We start from the raw sequence: 17,353 nt of genomic DNA on the forward strand, positions 1-17,353 counted from the left end.
TGGTTCTTGAATTTCATTCTTTCTATATCAGTTTACAGTTATGATCAGTTATGGACTTGTCTTGGGTTTCTTAAAAAAAAACATAACATGCATTTTTCCCAACACCTCAACTGCATTGCACAACATGTTGCATGGTTGAATTGAATTCTGCTTCTTTAGAGTCAAAGGCTGGTCTACATGGCCAAAAGGGTGTGTGCACCTCATCCGTGTGAGCTTCTTGCCTCAATCGGAAGCACGAGATTGTACAGTACAGAACATATATGTAGGCTGTAGTATTACATTTTGTCTTCACTGGGACTAAGAGGTGCAAACGCCTTTCCAGCATGACAATGCCCCCTGGGCATAAAGCAAGTTTCATGAAGACATGGTGTAGAGGTGAAGGTTGGAGTTAAACAACATGAGTGTCCTGCAAAGTGCCCGAACTTTGACTCAACCCAAGTGAACACCTGGAACTAGAGTTTCCTCAGCAACATACCACCCATATTAAGCTGTTTACATGTGGGCTTTGCACGCTGTTATTGCACATTTACTCAGTTGCTCTTTTGTATGCAACTGCTGCTATTACATAAGTATGTTTACATATGTTTACTAAAACCCTCTTGGTTCAAATTCCTATATTTTTGCACAATGTACTGTATAATTTATTCACTGTATTTATTCACTGCACATATGTTTACATATATATACATTTATATAAATTACATGCTGTACATATGCTACGTATTCATCTGCACTTGTCTATATCACAATTGCTAATGAGCATTTTGCACTTCTGGTAGATGCCAAACTCCATTTTGTTGCTGTGTACCTGTACTATGCAATGACAATAAAGTTCTATCTATCTATCTATCTATCTATCTATCTATCTATCTATCTATCTATCTATCTATCTATCTATCTGTCTATCTATCTATCTATCTATCTATCTATCTATCTATCTATCTATCTATCTATCTATCTATCTATCTATCATATACAGTACGCCTGCTGGTCAGTGCTATTTTGTGCATTTTGTCCTGTAGTGTTTGTATTGGTTAAAAGCTTCTTGACTTGACTAATGCACTTGTAGATGAATGAACACAAATCTCCACAGCCATGCTCTGACATCTAGTGGAAAGCCTTCCCAGAAGAGAGAAAGTGGTTATGATACAGTAACAGCAAATCTGGAATGAGATGTTCAGCAATCACACACAGAGTGTAACGGCCAGGTTTTTACATACTGTTGACTATATACCATATTAGGGGTTGGTGATATGGCAATATTATCATATAATGATCCTTGAAAACAGCATTACGTATGAAAATATATAGGCCACCCATTTGAGATTAATATTAACATGAAACACTGATATACACAGAAAATATGCTAACAGAAACAAATCTATTCTTTCTTGTTATCATAAAAATACTTATTATGCCTTGCTATATCCCAGAAACGTGCACGTATTGTCCAGCTTTATTAGTAGCACCAGTCCAAGAATTATGGTGCTGTTAAATTCTCAACGTGTCACAAAGAGCATGATTTAGACAGTCATTCATCTAATCAACGGATTATATTAACGCTCTTTGTCTAACAGGGCAGTTGTGGCCTAATGGTTAGAGAGCCTGACTCCTAACCCTAAGGTTGTGGGTTAGAGTCTCGGGCCGGCCACGACTGAGGTGCCCTTGAGCAAGGCACCGAACCCCCCAACTGCTCCCCGGGCGCCGCAGCATAAATGGCTGCCCACTGCTCCAGGTGTGTGTTCACGGTGTGTGTGTGTGCACTTTGAATGGGTTAAATACAGAGAACAAATTCTGAGTATGGGTCACCATACTTAGCCGTATGTCACGTCACTAAAGCTTCTTTAGTCTTTATATCTTACAGGACGTTATGCTGGGATGTACTGTATGGTGAACATTTGGCATAAACTGATAAATAAAATAAAATGTGTTGATGTGACATTTTGTGTGAGAAGACAGAATTATTTTGTATTTTTGGAAGGAGTCTCCAGTGCCAGAGCTTTGTAAAAGTCAGAAGGCACACTTTCTGGTTTCATCTCACAAATGACAAACTGTGGTTGTAGCTGCTATAATATAGGCAATAATCTAGAACTGTAACTATAAATGGATAAAAGCTACTAGAAGTCGTTCTTTAATAAACTGATGTGGCGCAAAAGGATAAAAACACATACGAATGTGTTGTTATAGGGAAAGAATTAACTATAGATGGTTCCGCATTATACCGTCCTGTTGTTGATGGTTTACTTAAAATCTTATTTATAATTATAATATAATATCCCTTCGATTGTTCAAAATGAAAAGCAAAGCCTCAGACACTGTCACACCTGTACTAGTGCTTTAAAATGTTCAGTGATGACTGTGTGGCGTGTTGTAGAGTACGTTACTGTATTGAGAAACTCTGAGACGACGGATCATACTGATTTGAAGTACCAGTACTTTAGTGTAAAGGACTTTCATATAGAAACACAGAGCCCCATATCAGCTGGAATGTGGTAGCTCAGTGGTTAAGGTGTTGGGCTACTGATCGGAAGGTCATGGGTTCAAACCCCAGGTCCACCAAGCTGCCACTGCTGGGCCCCTGAGCAAGGCCCTTAACCCTCAGTTGCTCAGTTGTAAGTCACTCTGGATAAGGGTGTCTGCTAAATGCCGTAAATGTAAATGAATGAATTATATTTCAAGAATTTCTGAAAAAATGGAACTGTTATAATATAAAACACTCACATTCCAGTTTATTAAGAACACTTACAGTATAAACCTGTTATCCAATTAATTACATGAATAGCAGCAAAATTCATAAAATCAGATTTGCTAATTTTCAACCATCTTGTCTTTCCTGCTGTAGACTCAGATTCCTCTTTTTTCTGTCAAGGTCAGCATGTTGTGTGTTCTGTGGTGCTTTTCTGTTCACCATGTTTGTAAAGAGTATTTATTTAAGTTACTCTATTAGTACTAGTACTTTGTGTCCTCTTTGCACAACTTTTTTTTGTCACTGAGATTACGTTTCGCTCATATTGATGTTTGCTTATTACCCGTAACACACATGATCTTAGTGAGCGTAGGTGATGATAAAGACAGAGACTTGGCTATAAGATGGAGCAATAGCTGTTTGGAGCTAAATGTAACAGTGTGTCATGCAAGTCTGTCTAAGATCCTGAGCAAACTAACACATTAATCTGGAGGATATAAACTTCCCTTATTTATTAACTATTTTAGAATTACAGTATATGTAGCTATGTTAAAGTTATATTAGCTCCAGTGGTAAAGCACTAAACATCTTTCGATTAAGAAATTACCTACTGAAAAGAATCTGTCTATGTCTATCCTTCCTGATGCCCTACTTCTGTTTGGATTCTCATTACACACCCCACATTTCAATGTGAGGTACATTTCTTGTAATTATTTTCAAAGCCAATCCCTTTTTTTCCTATGTCTTTACTAGTAATCGTTTTCAGTTGTTTTGCTTTACTGTAATAATTCTGCCTGAGAGACTGTTCACTGTTGCCAGAATCTGTTATGCCTCCAGATCCTTACACACCTGCAGAACACCAACAGCTATCAGCCCTCAGCACACACATCCATCATCAGACCACATACATGAGTATGGATATGAGGTGATCCTGGCTGATTAGATAACTGCATGAATGCAGGTGTACAGGTATTCCTAATAAAGTAGACGGTAAATCAGGTAGTAAGATGGTGGGTTGGGTTAAGGAAGAGTCCTGTAGTCAGGGTCGTCTGCTTGATGGGACACCGGTTCATTGGAGAATTTCTTTCTTTAAATTTCAAATGACCTCCTATAATAAACAGTTAATGTAATTTCTTTGGACATTTACTCATGTTATATGCTTATTTATATCTTTTCAAACAAGAAAGTATACAGTATGCAATTTGATTGTAAGTTTTAGTTGCCACTTTAGGGCATCTTTATGTGATAATCCACAAGTACAGGAGGTGAGTCAGAAAAGTATAAAAATTTATAGATAAAGGGAGTATGCAATGTATAACACCTTTTAACTTTGCAGCAAAAGAGATAGATAGATAGATAGATAGATAGATAGATAGATAGATAGATAGATAGATAGATAGATAGATAGATAGATAGATAGATAGATAGTGTAACGTGTCTGTCTGTTTCCCCTTGTTTCTGTCTGCCGTCTCTCCCTGATGTTAATTGTTGACCCCGCCCACCTATCTGTTAGCATGGACACTAATTACATTCAGTCTCTTCCCCAGGTGTTTTGTCTTAGTCCTTGTCTGTCTCTGTTTTGTGATTGGTTCTCGTTCACCATATATACTCTGTCTGTTCACTTCAATGTTGTTGGTCGTTGTTGGTGTGTGCATGTCCATGTTCCCGTTTCCTGTTTGTTCCGCGTTGCCTGCCTGTTTGTTTGTGTTTTGTTTATTAAAAACCTTAAACTGCATTTGGATCCTCACTCGCCTGTGTCTCACCGTGTCACATCGTGATAGATAGATAGATAGATAGATAGATAGATAGATAGATAGATAGATAGATAGATAGATAGATAGATAGATAGGTCAGAAAAAAGGTCAGATAATGTTGGTATCACACATTTAGTAGTTTGGACGGCAGCACTGATGAATTCTGGTATTCAGGATACAAATGAATCAATTTAACATCAACCCCACACACACCCTTAAAAAATTCCCATAGTCTAAGTATACCTAGTGAATTACAGGCAGGTACTTTTGTAATACCTTTTCTGTACTGTAAGTGCAGCACTGTGGAAGCCACAGGCTATAAAGCAAATCTCTCTCTCTCTCTCTCTGTGTCTCTGTCTCTGTCTCTGTCTCTCTCTCTCTCTCTCTCTCTCTCTCTCTCTCTCTCTCTCTCTCTCTGCCCCCCCGCTCTATCCGGCATCTATGTTGGATATGCCTGAACAGGTCGAGAGTTAAGTAGAGGAATGCAACGTTTGAGATCACTGTGACTGCCAGGTCACCGCCATGACAGACCAGGAATGATGCCTCTATAAATTCCATCACTCACTTTACCACATGACAGAGGAACTTTGGGTGTGTAAAAGTGTGTTTGTATGTGTGTATGCAAGAGAGAGAGAGAGAGAGAGAGAGAGAGAGAGAGAGAGTGACCTTGAACTAACACTCAGAGTTAGACATCAAAGGAATGTGGAATAATGTGCTTATGAAAACTCAGCAGCGCATGATGGCTTAGTGTTTAGCATGTTTGCCTCACACCTCAAGGATTTGGGGTTCTAGGGTTTTTGATTTCTGCCTCTGCCCTCTGTTTGCTTGCATGTGCTCTTTGTGCTTCAGAGGTTTCCTCCAGTTACTCTGGTTTCCTACATCAGTCCAAAAACTGTGATTTAGGCTGATCTAAATCTCTAAAATGTGTGATTGGGTGTGTCCCTGGGAGTTTGCCTCTGAGTCGGGCCGAATAATAATAATAATAAAAAATCAAAACAAAAACAAAACAAACATGTAACCAATGAGCAGAAAGGGGCGGGGCTTGTCAATATGCAGCGGAGAGTGTTCAGTGCGCATGTATGACATTAGCAGAAAGCGGTTTTAACATTGACATGGAGGATAAAAACAAAGAAAGAAAGTGAAGAAAGGCTTACGATAAGGCAAGAAGTAGGACGTGTTAATATAGGATCAGCTTTCCAGCGCTGGAGAGAACTGAAGGAGCAGGAAGTTGGCCACATATTCACAGGTTGGAGTTTCCCGAGTCAATAACTCCTGAGCTAAACGCTGTTACTACACAAATAACACCTCTTTTCTATCGTAGTGATGTAGAGAGGCAGCTACAACCGTGTTTTGTGTAGTAACAGCGTTTAGCTCAGGAGTTATTGACTCGGGAAATTCAACTTTACTTCAAGGCGCTTTTTTCCTTCTCGATAGGTGAGTAACGTTGGTTTTGCTTTGTTACACAGAACTAATATATGCCTTTGTCCTTTACATGATTATGCTTGTGTGTCATTTTTGCTTGTTTGTTTATCTGCAATCGTATTGTTCTTCCCTTCAGCTATGATAAAGACACATTTCTTTCCATTAGTTGCCTGGGTTACATATGTATGTGTGGGCGGAGCTATCAATACAGGGGTGGGACCCATTTGGGTTAGGGGCGTGTTTGTTTTTGGCGATTACAAATGTCAACATTGGCTTTCAAAAATCGGAGACCCTGCCTTTAAGGTGGCACTGTGTTTGATATGGACTTCAGAACAGAGCAACAGAGTCAGCTTTTCGAAGCAAGACATACTGTAGGCCTCAGTTTGTAAAAAACATTCTATGAAACAGGCTTTTTATAACTATTGTATGCCTCAGATTTATTAAGTTGCTGTAATTACAGCTGGCCAAACTTCATCTGTCACTATCACCCATCTTTCTTTGACACTGATTTACATTTTCAAATTTGCTGATAAAGTTTAAGAATGTTAATGTCCTGGTAAATCATATGACGTGGACTGAACAGACAATTAGGATGCGGCACTTGCGTAAATTGAGGGTTAGCCCTCAGAAGTGCTAAACCATAAAGACAAAGCAGTTCATATATCTAGTTAAAATACCAGTGCCATAAAATTACAAAGTAGGAAGTAAAATTGTGTGAACAAAATTTAATTTAATTTGTTATTAATACCAATCATCAGAAAAGAGGACTAAAGAAAGCATAAAATGAAAGGAAGAGAAATAAAATAAAAATATTTTTTAAAAGGATGGAAAGAGATATTAAATTACTGTATAAAAAAATAAATTGAACTTTTTTTGTTTAAAGAAAAAATGATGTAAAGAGAAAGCATATCATCGTATAAAATATAATTAAAAAAAGTTTTTTTAATAACACAAAAAGAGAAACAACAAATATCTGGGAGGTAAAAAAAGAGATTAAAAAAAGTAAAAAAGAGAGAGAAAAAAATAATAAACAATATAAGCTGTATATCATTTTTACTCATTGCCTAAACATGGTTATTATACAGTCAAGATGTAGATTACCCCAGGCTACCCAAAGGTGTGTGTGTGTGTGTGTGTGTGTGTGTGTGTGTGTGTGTGTGTGTGTGTGTGTGTGTGTGTGTGTGTGTGTGTGGAGTGTGTGTGCGTGCAATCTTGATGCAACACTTAGAGCTAGAAGGCAAAAGAATGTAATGTAAGATCAAGTGTTTAAAAGGAGACTATGGACAGAATAATCAGCAATCTTTTTGATATGTTATTTAAATGTTGTGTTCTTTTCCTGCATGTTTATTGGTAACAGAATATCTGGCAGGATATCTTTTGTTTATTATCGAACAGTGCATTTAGACACTAACATTCCACAATTTTACTACTTTATGACTTATCCAGCTAGATAAATATACGTTACTGCTAATAAATTGGAATCTCTCTATATATACACTATTGCTATAGATATTTTTTGTTATATAACAACGTAGAGTAAGGATTTGTTACAACGATCATGTTAAAGTTGTGCAGTTAAAGGTGTAGTCTATTTAGTAGTACCTCAAGTACAAAAGGCTACAGCAGGGGGCAGAGCTTTTTCTTTCAGAGCCCCACAGTTATGGAACAGACTTCCAATTAGTGTAGGACTCAGATACAGTCTCAGAGTTCAAGTACAGGCTGAAAACACATTTGCTTAGTCTAGCTTTTTTATGAACAGCCTTTCTTAAGTAAAGGAGTAGATCTGGAGGGTTCATGGTCATAGAGTATTTGGTGAACTGGGATGTCTGGATGCTGTCTGCTTACCACCCTCGCAAGTCACTCAGGTTTGTAGACTGTGGAGTGGTGAGACTCTTTACGTCCCTGGAAGCCCTCATGCCAGATTCCCTGCCTGCATTTTGCAGATAATGTACGTTGTCTTTAGCCATCACATGTTTACAAGCATACATAATATCTCTCTCTCTCTCTCTCTCTCTCTCTCTCTCTCTCTCTCTCTCTCTCTCTCTCTCTCTCTCTCTCTCTCTCTCTCTCTCTCTCTCTCTCAAGCTGTACTGTACATGCCACCCCCCGAGCTTCCAGTGTTCCTAGTTCCTATTCGAATGCCTGTTTTTCCGGACCTACTTCAGCAATCCTGATGTTCTTGCCCTGGTTGGAGTCTCGTCGCCCAATGGTCATCATGCCGGGGATTGATCTGCATAGTCATCTAGTGACTCATGGGACTGCTGTGGATGGGGCTTCCCGTAGACCGTCATGCCTTTTTTTGAACCAATGTTGTGTCAGTCAGCTGTGTGGTCAGGTCGTTATTAGCAATCATTTGAAGACTTCAGCAGGAAAGAATTAGCGTTGGGTCTGTGTTGAACACAGAATTTGCGCTGACCCATTAGTTCCTCAGGAGCTTTTGGTTGCACAATTATAAACTGTAGTAAAAATTTACTGTTATTAAGTAGTTACACGTCACCAGGAGTCTTGGTTAACTAGTCCTGTTTAAGGTCATATGGTGCTCATAACTATTGCTGTAGTGTGTTTGCATGTACGTTGTATTGATTATCAGTGAGTATCACTAAGCTCTACAAAACAGTCTCTTCGGGTTTTTGCTGAACTTTGAGCAGGTGTGAGTGCAGCTCCATATCCATACTTACGTTCTGTGCAAGTGTGGACAAGCACAGGATAGGATCACGTACAGTTACTAAATACGATGATTGAGCCAAATGTGTGAGAATGTGTGAGCATGCCATTAAAAATCACCCTGGCATTCATGCTTTGCAAATAACCTTGCACTCATAGCTAAATTCATAGTAACTTAAATATGAACTAAATGTATTAATCTGGAAATAATGAAGAGTTAAGAGAGTTATTGTATTAATTAACACGTAAGAGGATTCCTTTAATAATTTACCCCGATCCAACTTATAAAACCTAGAAAGGCGACACTAATCTCCAGCAAATGTATCAATCAGTATCGTGTCATTCTCTATCGGTGGATGCAGGGGCACTAGGATGAGGGGCTACAAGGGCACAATGAATAGTAACCCTTATTTATTTAGACGCTATTAAATATTAGCATTTAAATAAAGTGTTCTACACTATAAGAATATTTTCCCAACCATTTAGTCTTAGATAGAGCATATTTGATTGAATTTACTAATATGTGTCCATTAATACATTCACTAACAAACAGGTCCTTATACTGTATGTACTCAAAGTGGTCGTTATTTATTTTATTTAGTAAATATTAGGTATCGGTTGTTAGTGCAGAATTATTAAAGTACTATTATTGTAATCTGTTAACACATTATTAAACACAACTTTGCTTGAGTTAGCATAAAAAAACATACTTCATTTATATGATTCAATATGTTCTTATTTATCTTTTCTACTGTTCTTTCATGCTACTTGTTAATACATTATTGTATATATATATATACAATATCCTTATGCTCCAAAGTCTCCGACCTTTGACCTCAGTAAAGATCTTCTTTATACAAGTAACTTGGATTTAGATTTAATACTACTATGAATTAGGGAATACTTTGAATGATGTTTTTAAAATAGCACTTTTTCAGTGAAGGTTCAAGCCTGTCCTCTGTTGAGTAAAATCCTCATCAATCTCTAATACGAATAAACAAGGAACTGAGTACTAAACTGGAACATATATCAAAATGAGCAGAACTTTGTAGGAAAAGTGTTTCCATGAAGATTATACTGCCATCTAGAGTTTAGAGCACAACCATACAGGTAAGGTGCAGTATGTAGTCGGCATTATAATTCCCATATGTGCTAGTTAAAAAAACATAAAGGCCAAAGTAGCACCAATGTTAATGGAAAATAATCAACGACAGTAAGTCAGATATGAAGCAGAGTTATTAGCACTCCAATGTTTACTATTAGCACTCCAACATTGATTATTTTCCATTAACACTACCTCCTGAAGTTTTATTACTCTTACAACCACCAAAATTTATATTACAAATTGCCATACTGTTTATCTCATTGTTAGTTACATTACAACAATTGTTTGTTGTTGTCGGTCTTTATGCGGCTCCAGTATAAAAGGACAACACGAATTAAACACATATTTATGCTTTACATACCTGTTATTTAGTCAGACATGTTTTATACAATGTCATTTACAGGTCAACAGATTTATTTATTTATTTATTTATTTATTTATTTATTTATTTATTTATTTATTTTGACACAATTTCCCATTTTGTCACAAATTATTTAATCATCAAAAACACTTTCAAAGTTGATTTAATATATATATATATATATATATATATATATACTGTATTATGGACCTTGTATGAGATTATCTTATTTCTCTGTATGTTGCTACTGGATGCTTGAATTTTTTCATGGGTCTATTAAGTATCTATCTATCTATCTATCTATCTATCTATCTATCTATCTATCTATCTATCTATCTATCTATCTATCTAGCTAGCTAGCTAGCTAGCTAGCTAGCTAGCTAGCTACTGTAGCTACCTTAGCTATAAAAAGTCTAATTGTGAAAAAGAAGCACATTGAAACTAGGTGTTTACAGTTGAAATGTATTTTAAGTGCACACATGGACAAAGAAAAATAACCACAAGAGAAAGTTAAAGAAAGATTAATCAGATATGCAGTAGCCATGTTAGAAAGTTGAATATAAGTTAAGCCACGAGAAACACACAATCACAGGAAAGTGCTCTATCATAACAAACATAAAACACATCACATATTTAAATGAATAACAGTGTGTACATGTACAATAATAAATCATATTTAGACTTGTAGACAGAGTGAAGGAGTGGTAGAAGGTTTAGTATGTAAACTTACAACATCATTATTAAACATCTATCAAAGTAAAAACTCATCACTGTCAGTAAAAACAGAAAAACTAGAGCAAATAATTAGAAAAATTATGCAATAATGTATTTTATAAGTACATAATACTTCCATGGAGTGTGCATTTTTAATGAATTAACTGACAATAAATGTTTGGAATTAAATTCTTCGAAAGAAATCATTTTAATTATGTTCAGCGTATGCTAATTACATTGTATAAATATTTCTATTATTTTAAACATTTGCGAATGTCACATTTACAAATTTCCCAGTATAATGAGCCAAATATTTGCTGTTAATCAAAAATAAAAAATACAATTATATTACCTGATGATTTAAAAACCATTATATCATAATCAACTCCAATTAATTATCAAGTTTTGAATATTGACCTCAGTCTTATACTCAGATTGTCAAAAATGTAACTTACGCTAATCCCTTTTCTTGACTAATTGTGAATTGAAACAAAGATCATCTTTAAGTCGAGTTTACTCACAATTCTTTTTAAAGTATAACTTAGAAAGTGTAACATTAAAGCTCTTGTAACTAAACTGATAGCTAAATCAAAGTCTGTATATGTTTACGTCTAGGTTGATTTCATTTCAATTTACACATAGACTTGCTCACAAAGAACTGATGAGAAAATAGACATCTACAAATCAGTATATCAAAAGATCAGTAACGGAAATCAGCTAATGAAGTTCTGAAATCTTTTACTGAATAACAAATCTACTAATTTACTGAGGGGAAACAATTAAGTCTTATAGCCAATTACTATTTCTAACACATATACTTCCAGTTTATACGTACATACATAATGTCTTTTGATTTTTTATAAATATAAATATGACCAAAACGTATGTATTAAAATAAATAAATAAAGATAGCTTTAACAAAATAGCTACTGTAGGTAAAGTGGATTCAAGATGTCTATAGTAAGAATCAATAATGAATCCCTTTTTTCACAGCATTGTAGTACTATAACACTTCAAGTGATTTATACACCATATGTGAGCACCGTCGACTTTCTTATGCAAGTTATTATGTGCTGTATATAGTATATGGGGTTGCTGTTTTTCAATCTTCACATAATAAGCCAATGAGATTCAAGTCTCCTCTTATATATGATTATTTGCACATGTCTGTGCTTCTATTTTTATCAGAGGAGTTAAGTGTAATATGAAGGCATGTTATTGTTGTTCTTGTTGTTCCTGCTGCTTTCAGGTCGTCCTGCAGCTCTTTTCCAGTGATTGCTGGCGTCTCTCTTATCTTCGTTATCATCAGTTTTAGGGATTGTTGTAAAATCTTGTTGTTCCCTGAACTTTTCGATTTTCTGACCAGTATGTTAATGTTCTTTGCTGAAGCTCTGCACCAATTTCCATTTAAGTGATGTTTACAATTTTTATTTCTGAGAACGTTTGGAAGCTCATTCAATTTCAGTTTCAGTTGTTACTTGTTGCACGAAATGTAAAATTTCCTTAAAAGCATTGATCTTTAATAATAATGTCACTTTTTTTTGTACCATGAATTAGATTTCCTTGTAAGTTTTGTGGGCTGGTGGTGTGTGGGGGTTTGGGGTGTGGGTAGGAATACATATTTTTGTTCAGATTTATAATCAAAAAGACAAAAGACATTACATGTGGAAATATATGAGTTGGAAGTATATTAAACAAAAATATTACTACTATTAAGACTATTTATTTATTTATTTATTATCCCCTCATTGTATTTAAGGTCCACTTACAAAAGATCAGCTAATGTTTAAAATCCAATAACTTACAACCATTCTTTGGTTCTTACAGTCTAACTTAATTTACTATTTAAAATATTTCATAAACGAAATATTATTCAATGTCTAATTTACAACATTGGTGGTGAAATATTTCACTCTGGACCTGAATTGTTTTACCTCCAGCAAACCCCTGAGGGTTTTTCCTTACTGTACAATATGATGAGCACTATCACAATTTACGCTATTTGTTTCTTTTTGAGCAGCCTAATGCACCAGGGTACAAGTCATTACCTCATATGTTATGCAACTCACAGAATTTGACTTTTTTCACAATTCTTTCTGAGCACTTCTTTGAATTTTTAAAAGAGCTTCTTTAGTCATTTCAGCCTCAGCAGTCCAGTGGCTCCATCACCTCCATGACAACGGTACGAGGTCCGGTGAGAATGAGATGACTGACGGTCCGATAGTCCATCTCCAAAACATTCACTCCGTTCACACACACTACAAACTGACATACCTTAACACACACACACACATACACACACACACACACACACACACACACACACACACACACACACACACACACACACACACACACACACATACACACACACACACACACACACACATTCAAATGTTAGATCTATTACAGTGTCATCCAGCTTTGGAAAGACTTATGACTTATGTGCAAAGTTATGTGTAATTTCACTTATGTGTAATTTCATCCTTAAAATGAAAATAGCTTAAATTTTAAAAAATGTAGACATAAATTTATACCAATAACCTGGTTGCATAAGTTTGCACACCCGTGTATAAGTGACCTTAGAGAGCTTATACATCATGTACAGTATCTCGCTTTTGATGAAAGAATTTCCAAAACACAGAACTCCATCATGAACAAGGGGAGAAAACATGGGACCACAGAGACATTTCCAATAACAGGAGGTCCCTCCAAAACTGATAAAAAAGTATAAGATGAAAGCTTATCATGGAAGCTTGGGTGATGCGCAATATTAAAGGAGCTGTAAGTATTCATGCACTGTTGCTCCATGTGTGTGTATTCTGGTCTACGGGTAAACAGGGGCTAGACAAAAGCTCTTTCAAATTAAACACACACACACACACGCACGCACGCACGCACACACACACACACACACACACATTTATGCCTGCTGTTATGGTGTGATTCCATTTAAACCGTTTGGTCATAATTTTAAATGTTTGTATATCTCTAGACATATAAAACCTGGGTGCAGGTTTTCATTCTAACACTTGATTGTCTAACTGAAGGCTGATTAACTCTTTTTACCAGTACAAAAACAAACCAATCAACTTACAGGACACTCTGTTGGCTATCACAAAATTGTAGTGGTCGAAGATAAACACCTTCACATTTTAGCCGCTTATGAACAAACACTTCTAAGGCGACATCTTACAGAGCAGTGCCCTTTGTAGTTGAGGTAAAATCTTAAATACTACAGAATACAAAAAAACAGGAGCATAGTCTATTTTTTAGCATCTGGTAAGAAGAGTTGTCCAGGTGGAATCAGGTGTGGCTCCTGTTAGATTAGAATGAAAACCTGCACCCTTACTGGCCCCTTTCCTGGTTTCTTCTCACATTTTCTACATCGCAGTGTGTCCCACCTTCATTCCGACGGCAGCGGCTGGTCCGCTCGGATCTACAGCCTGAATGTGACACGGACTGCTGCCTCTCACGACAAACCCCCAGCCCACAGCATCCCCGACGATCTACACACAAATACAAAATACCATACAAGGTTTAGTATTTCTTTCAAGATTTGTGTTACTATATACTGTAGAAGCCTTTATTTAGTAACATAAGCATTACAGTACAGCGACATTCATTCTTCACATATCCCGACTTTGCAGGTTGGGGTCAGCGCACAGTGTCAGCCATGATACAGCACCACTGGAGCACAGAGGGTTAAGGGCCTTGGCAGTACTGCAGCTTGGCAGTACTGTGGCTTAACCCTGATCCTCCGCTCAACAACACCCCAGAGCCTTAAACACTTGAGCCAATACTGTCCTTAATTTTTGATCAGTATTAAGTACTATATTAAGAAATCCACTCCAGAAAAGCAAAAAGTTCAAGAACAAATGTCCTTGCATCTAGCTACAGCTAGTTCGGCGCAGTGTGTGTGTAGGTACTCACAGTAAATATCCTCTTCAGATATTTCCCTCCAGGTGTCTGTAGCTCTTCTGGACTCACCTGCCTCTTCAACACTGACACACACACACACACACACACACACACACACACACACACACACACACACACACACACACACACACACACACACACACACAAACACACACACGGATGCACACAGACGCACAACTAATAAGCAAGGACTAAAAACATTTTGTTGGTTTTTTTCTGAACAGAAGTGATATTTTTGTCGCTACTGGTTTTCACACTCACTTCCACACCCTTATACCCCAATAGCTATGATGTGGTTATATATCAAAATAAACAAATACTATAATAATGTTCTTAAGGCATAATAGATGGCTGCACTTATTATAGGAAGCCTAGGAGAGAAATAAAACCAAAACACATCTCACACAGATGTTTCTGACTCACGGCTGGTCAGGTGGTTGGTCATGTGACTGTCACACACTTCCAGATTGAACTGTATGTGTGCTTTACACAAACCACACCAACACACACCAGCACATAAATCTCTTAATGATGAAGAAGGAAACAGAGAGCGGAGGAGGGCACACACACACACACACACACACACACACACACACACACACACACACACACATTACACACACATACACACACAAACAATCTTACACATACACACATATATACACACTCACACACAAAAACACTCTTACACATAAACACATTCACATACACAAAAACATTTACACATCACACACACACATACAGTACACACACGAACAATCTTACACATACACACATATATACACACTCACAAACACACACACACACAAGCACACATCTCACACACACACCTACACACACACACAAACAATCTTACACACACACACATCTCACACACACACAAACACAAACACTCTTCTACATACACATACATGCAACTACACACACACCTGACTTTGGGTTATTGAGCACAGGAGAATCATTGTAATACCCGTCACTCCTGTTACCATGGCAATTCCGAGAGGCGACCTTCTCATGTTTGGATGGCCCGTCTGAGAGAGAGAGAGAGAGAGAGAGAGAGAGAGAGAGAGAGAGAGAGAGAGAGAGAGAGAGAGAGAGAGAGAGAGAGAAAGAGAGACAGACAGACAGAGAAGAGAGGAAAGGAGAGTATAAAAAGTTGAAAGTGAATCAAATATAGCAGATTTATTTGAATCCATTAACGTTCCTGTAGTCAGATATAACCAACAAGAGTGGAAAACAAAGGGGAAATAGAAGAAAAAAGAAAAGAAGACACATCGAGAGGACATCTTTATATCTCGGACTGTTAGAAAATGGACAGATAAAGAGAAGGGAGAGAGGAAAGGAATCGAAGAAAGGCAAAGGAAAAATGTACAGAAAGTATATTTGTTTTTGTTTTCTGATATCAGTCATGCATAAAAGACACTGTCGTATTGTCAAGACTTCTGAAAGTGACACTGCATGACAGTTCTTTTACAGATCAGTTCATCTTTTCATCATTAAACTAGATTCTTATTTATTTCCAGAAAAAAATATTAAAGAATGCTGACCTACTGAGACTGTTATTAACTGACCCTTATTTACAATTTGCTAATGCTGAACATACTGTAAACACTCTCAGGACAAATAAATATATGTAAATGTGTGTGTGTGTGTGTGTGTGTGTGTGTGTGTGTGTGTGTGTGTGTGTGTGTGTGTGTGTGTGTGTGTGTGTGTGTGTGTGTTTAGACTAACCTGCTGTGCGAGGTCCCATTCTGCTCTCACCTTAACTTCATCAACTACAGACCTAAAGCTTTACAGATGTATGAGGAGTGTGTGGGAAGGTCTGTGTCAGGTGTACAGGAGCGTGTGTGTGTGTGTGTGTGTGTGTGTGTGTGTGTGTGTGTGTGTGTGTGTGTGTGTGTGTGTGTGTGTGTGTATGTGTGTGTGTGTAAATGTTTAAACTACAGAGTACACAGTGTGGTGGTGGAGGAGCTTCAGCGTCTGGTTGCCAGGTTCTGACAGGATGAGATAAGAAGTGAACACACTCTCTTTATGCTTCTTTTTTGTCCTTAAAGCACACACACACACACACACACACACACACACACACACACACACACACACACACACACACACACACGTTGTTTTTGTTCCGCTGTGTATCCCAGTCTGTACTTGCTTTGAGATAAAAAAAAAGAAGAAAGAAAAGCTCAGTGACTCATGAGCCGCATTACATGATCCAGGATCGTGATCATCATCACCATCATTATCTTCATTACCTTTATCAGTGTTGGTACCACTGATGATTGCCAGCTGTACATGTCAGCATCATCATGATCATCATGATCATCATGATCATCATGATCATCATCATCATCATCATCATCATCATCATCATCATCATCATCTCAACCAGGTGACCTTTAACCTAATTACAGGCCCCCATATTACTTGCAGATAACAAACAAAATAAACAGTCCACGAAGTCAGTGTTGGAAATAATGATCAATGTAACACCTAACACACACACACACACACACACACACACACACACACACACACACACACACACACACACACACACACACACACACACACACAGTGAGTTTACTTTGTGACAGAGTTGGAAGAGAATGTGTGTCGTGTAAGGATGTTTCAGGGTCATCTTGCCACACGCTGCAGCTGTAACCATCGATATCTGAGAGTTAAATGATAAGAACAGGAAA

At 37.2% G+C, this 17,353-nt stretch overlaps 1 long non-coding RNA gene across 1 annotated transcript; it reads right to left on the bottom strand.

Annotated features, from left to right (window-relative positions):
* Window positions 1-10,438: 10,438 nt before the first annotated feature.
* Window positions 10,439-16,668, bottom strand: LOC113657991. The gene is made up of 5 exons (XR_003444280.2): window positions 16,380-16,668; window positions 15,578-15,679; window positions 14,640-14,710; window positions 14,111-14,215; window positions 10,439-12,980 (listed from the first exon to the last, which is right to left on the bottom strand). It is a non-coding gene; the product is annotated as an uncharacterized LOC113657991 (long non-coding RNA).
* Between the last annotated feature and the right edge of the window lie 685 nt (window positions 16,669-17,353).

Source organism: Tachysurus fulvidraco, chromosome 10, assembly GCF_022655615.1.
Source record: "Tachysurus fulvidraco isolate hzauxx_2018 chromosome 10, HZAU_PFXX_2.0, whole genome shotgun sequence".
Lineage (NCBI taxonomy): Eukaryota > Metazoa > Chordata > Actinopteri > Siluriformes > Bagridae > Tachysurus > Tachysurus fulvidraco.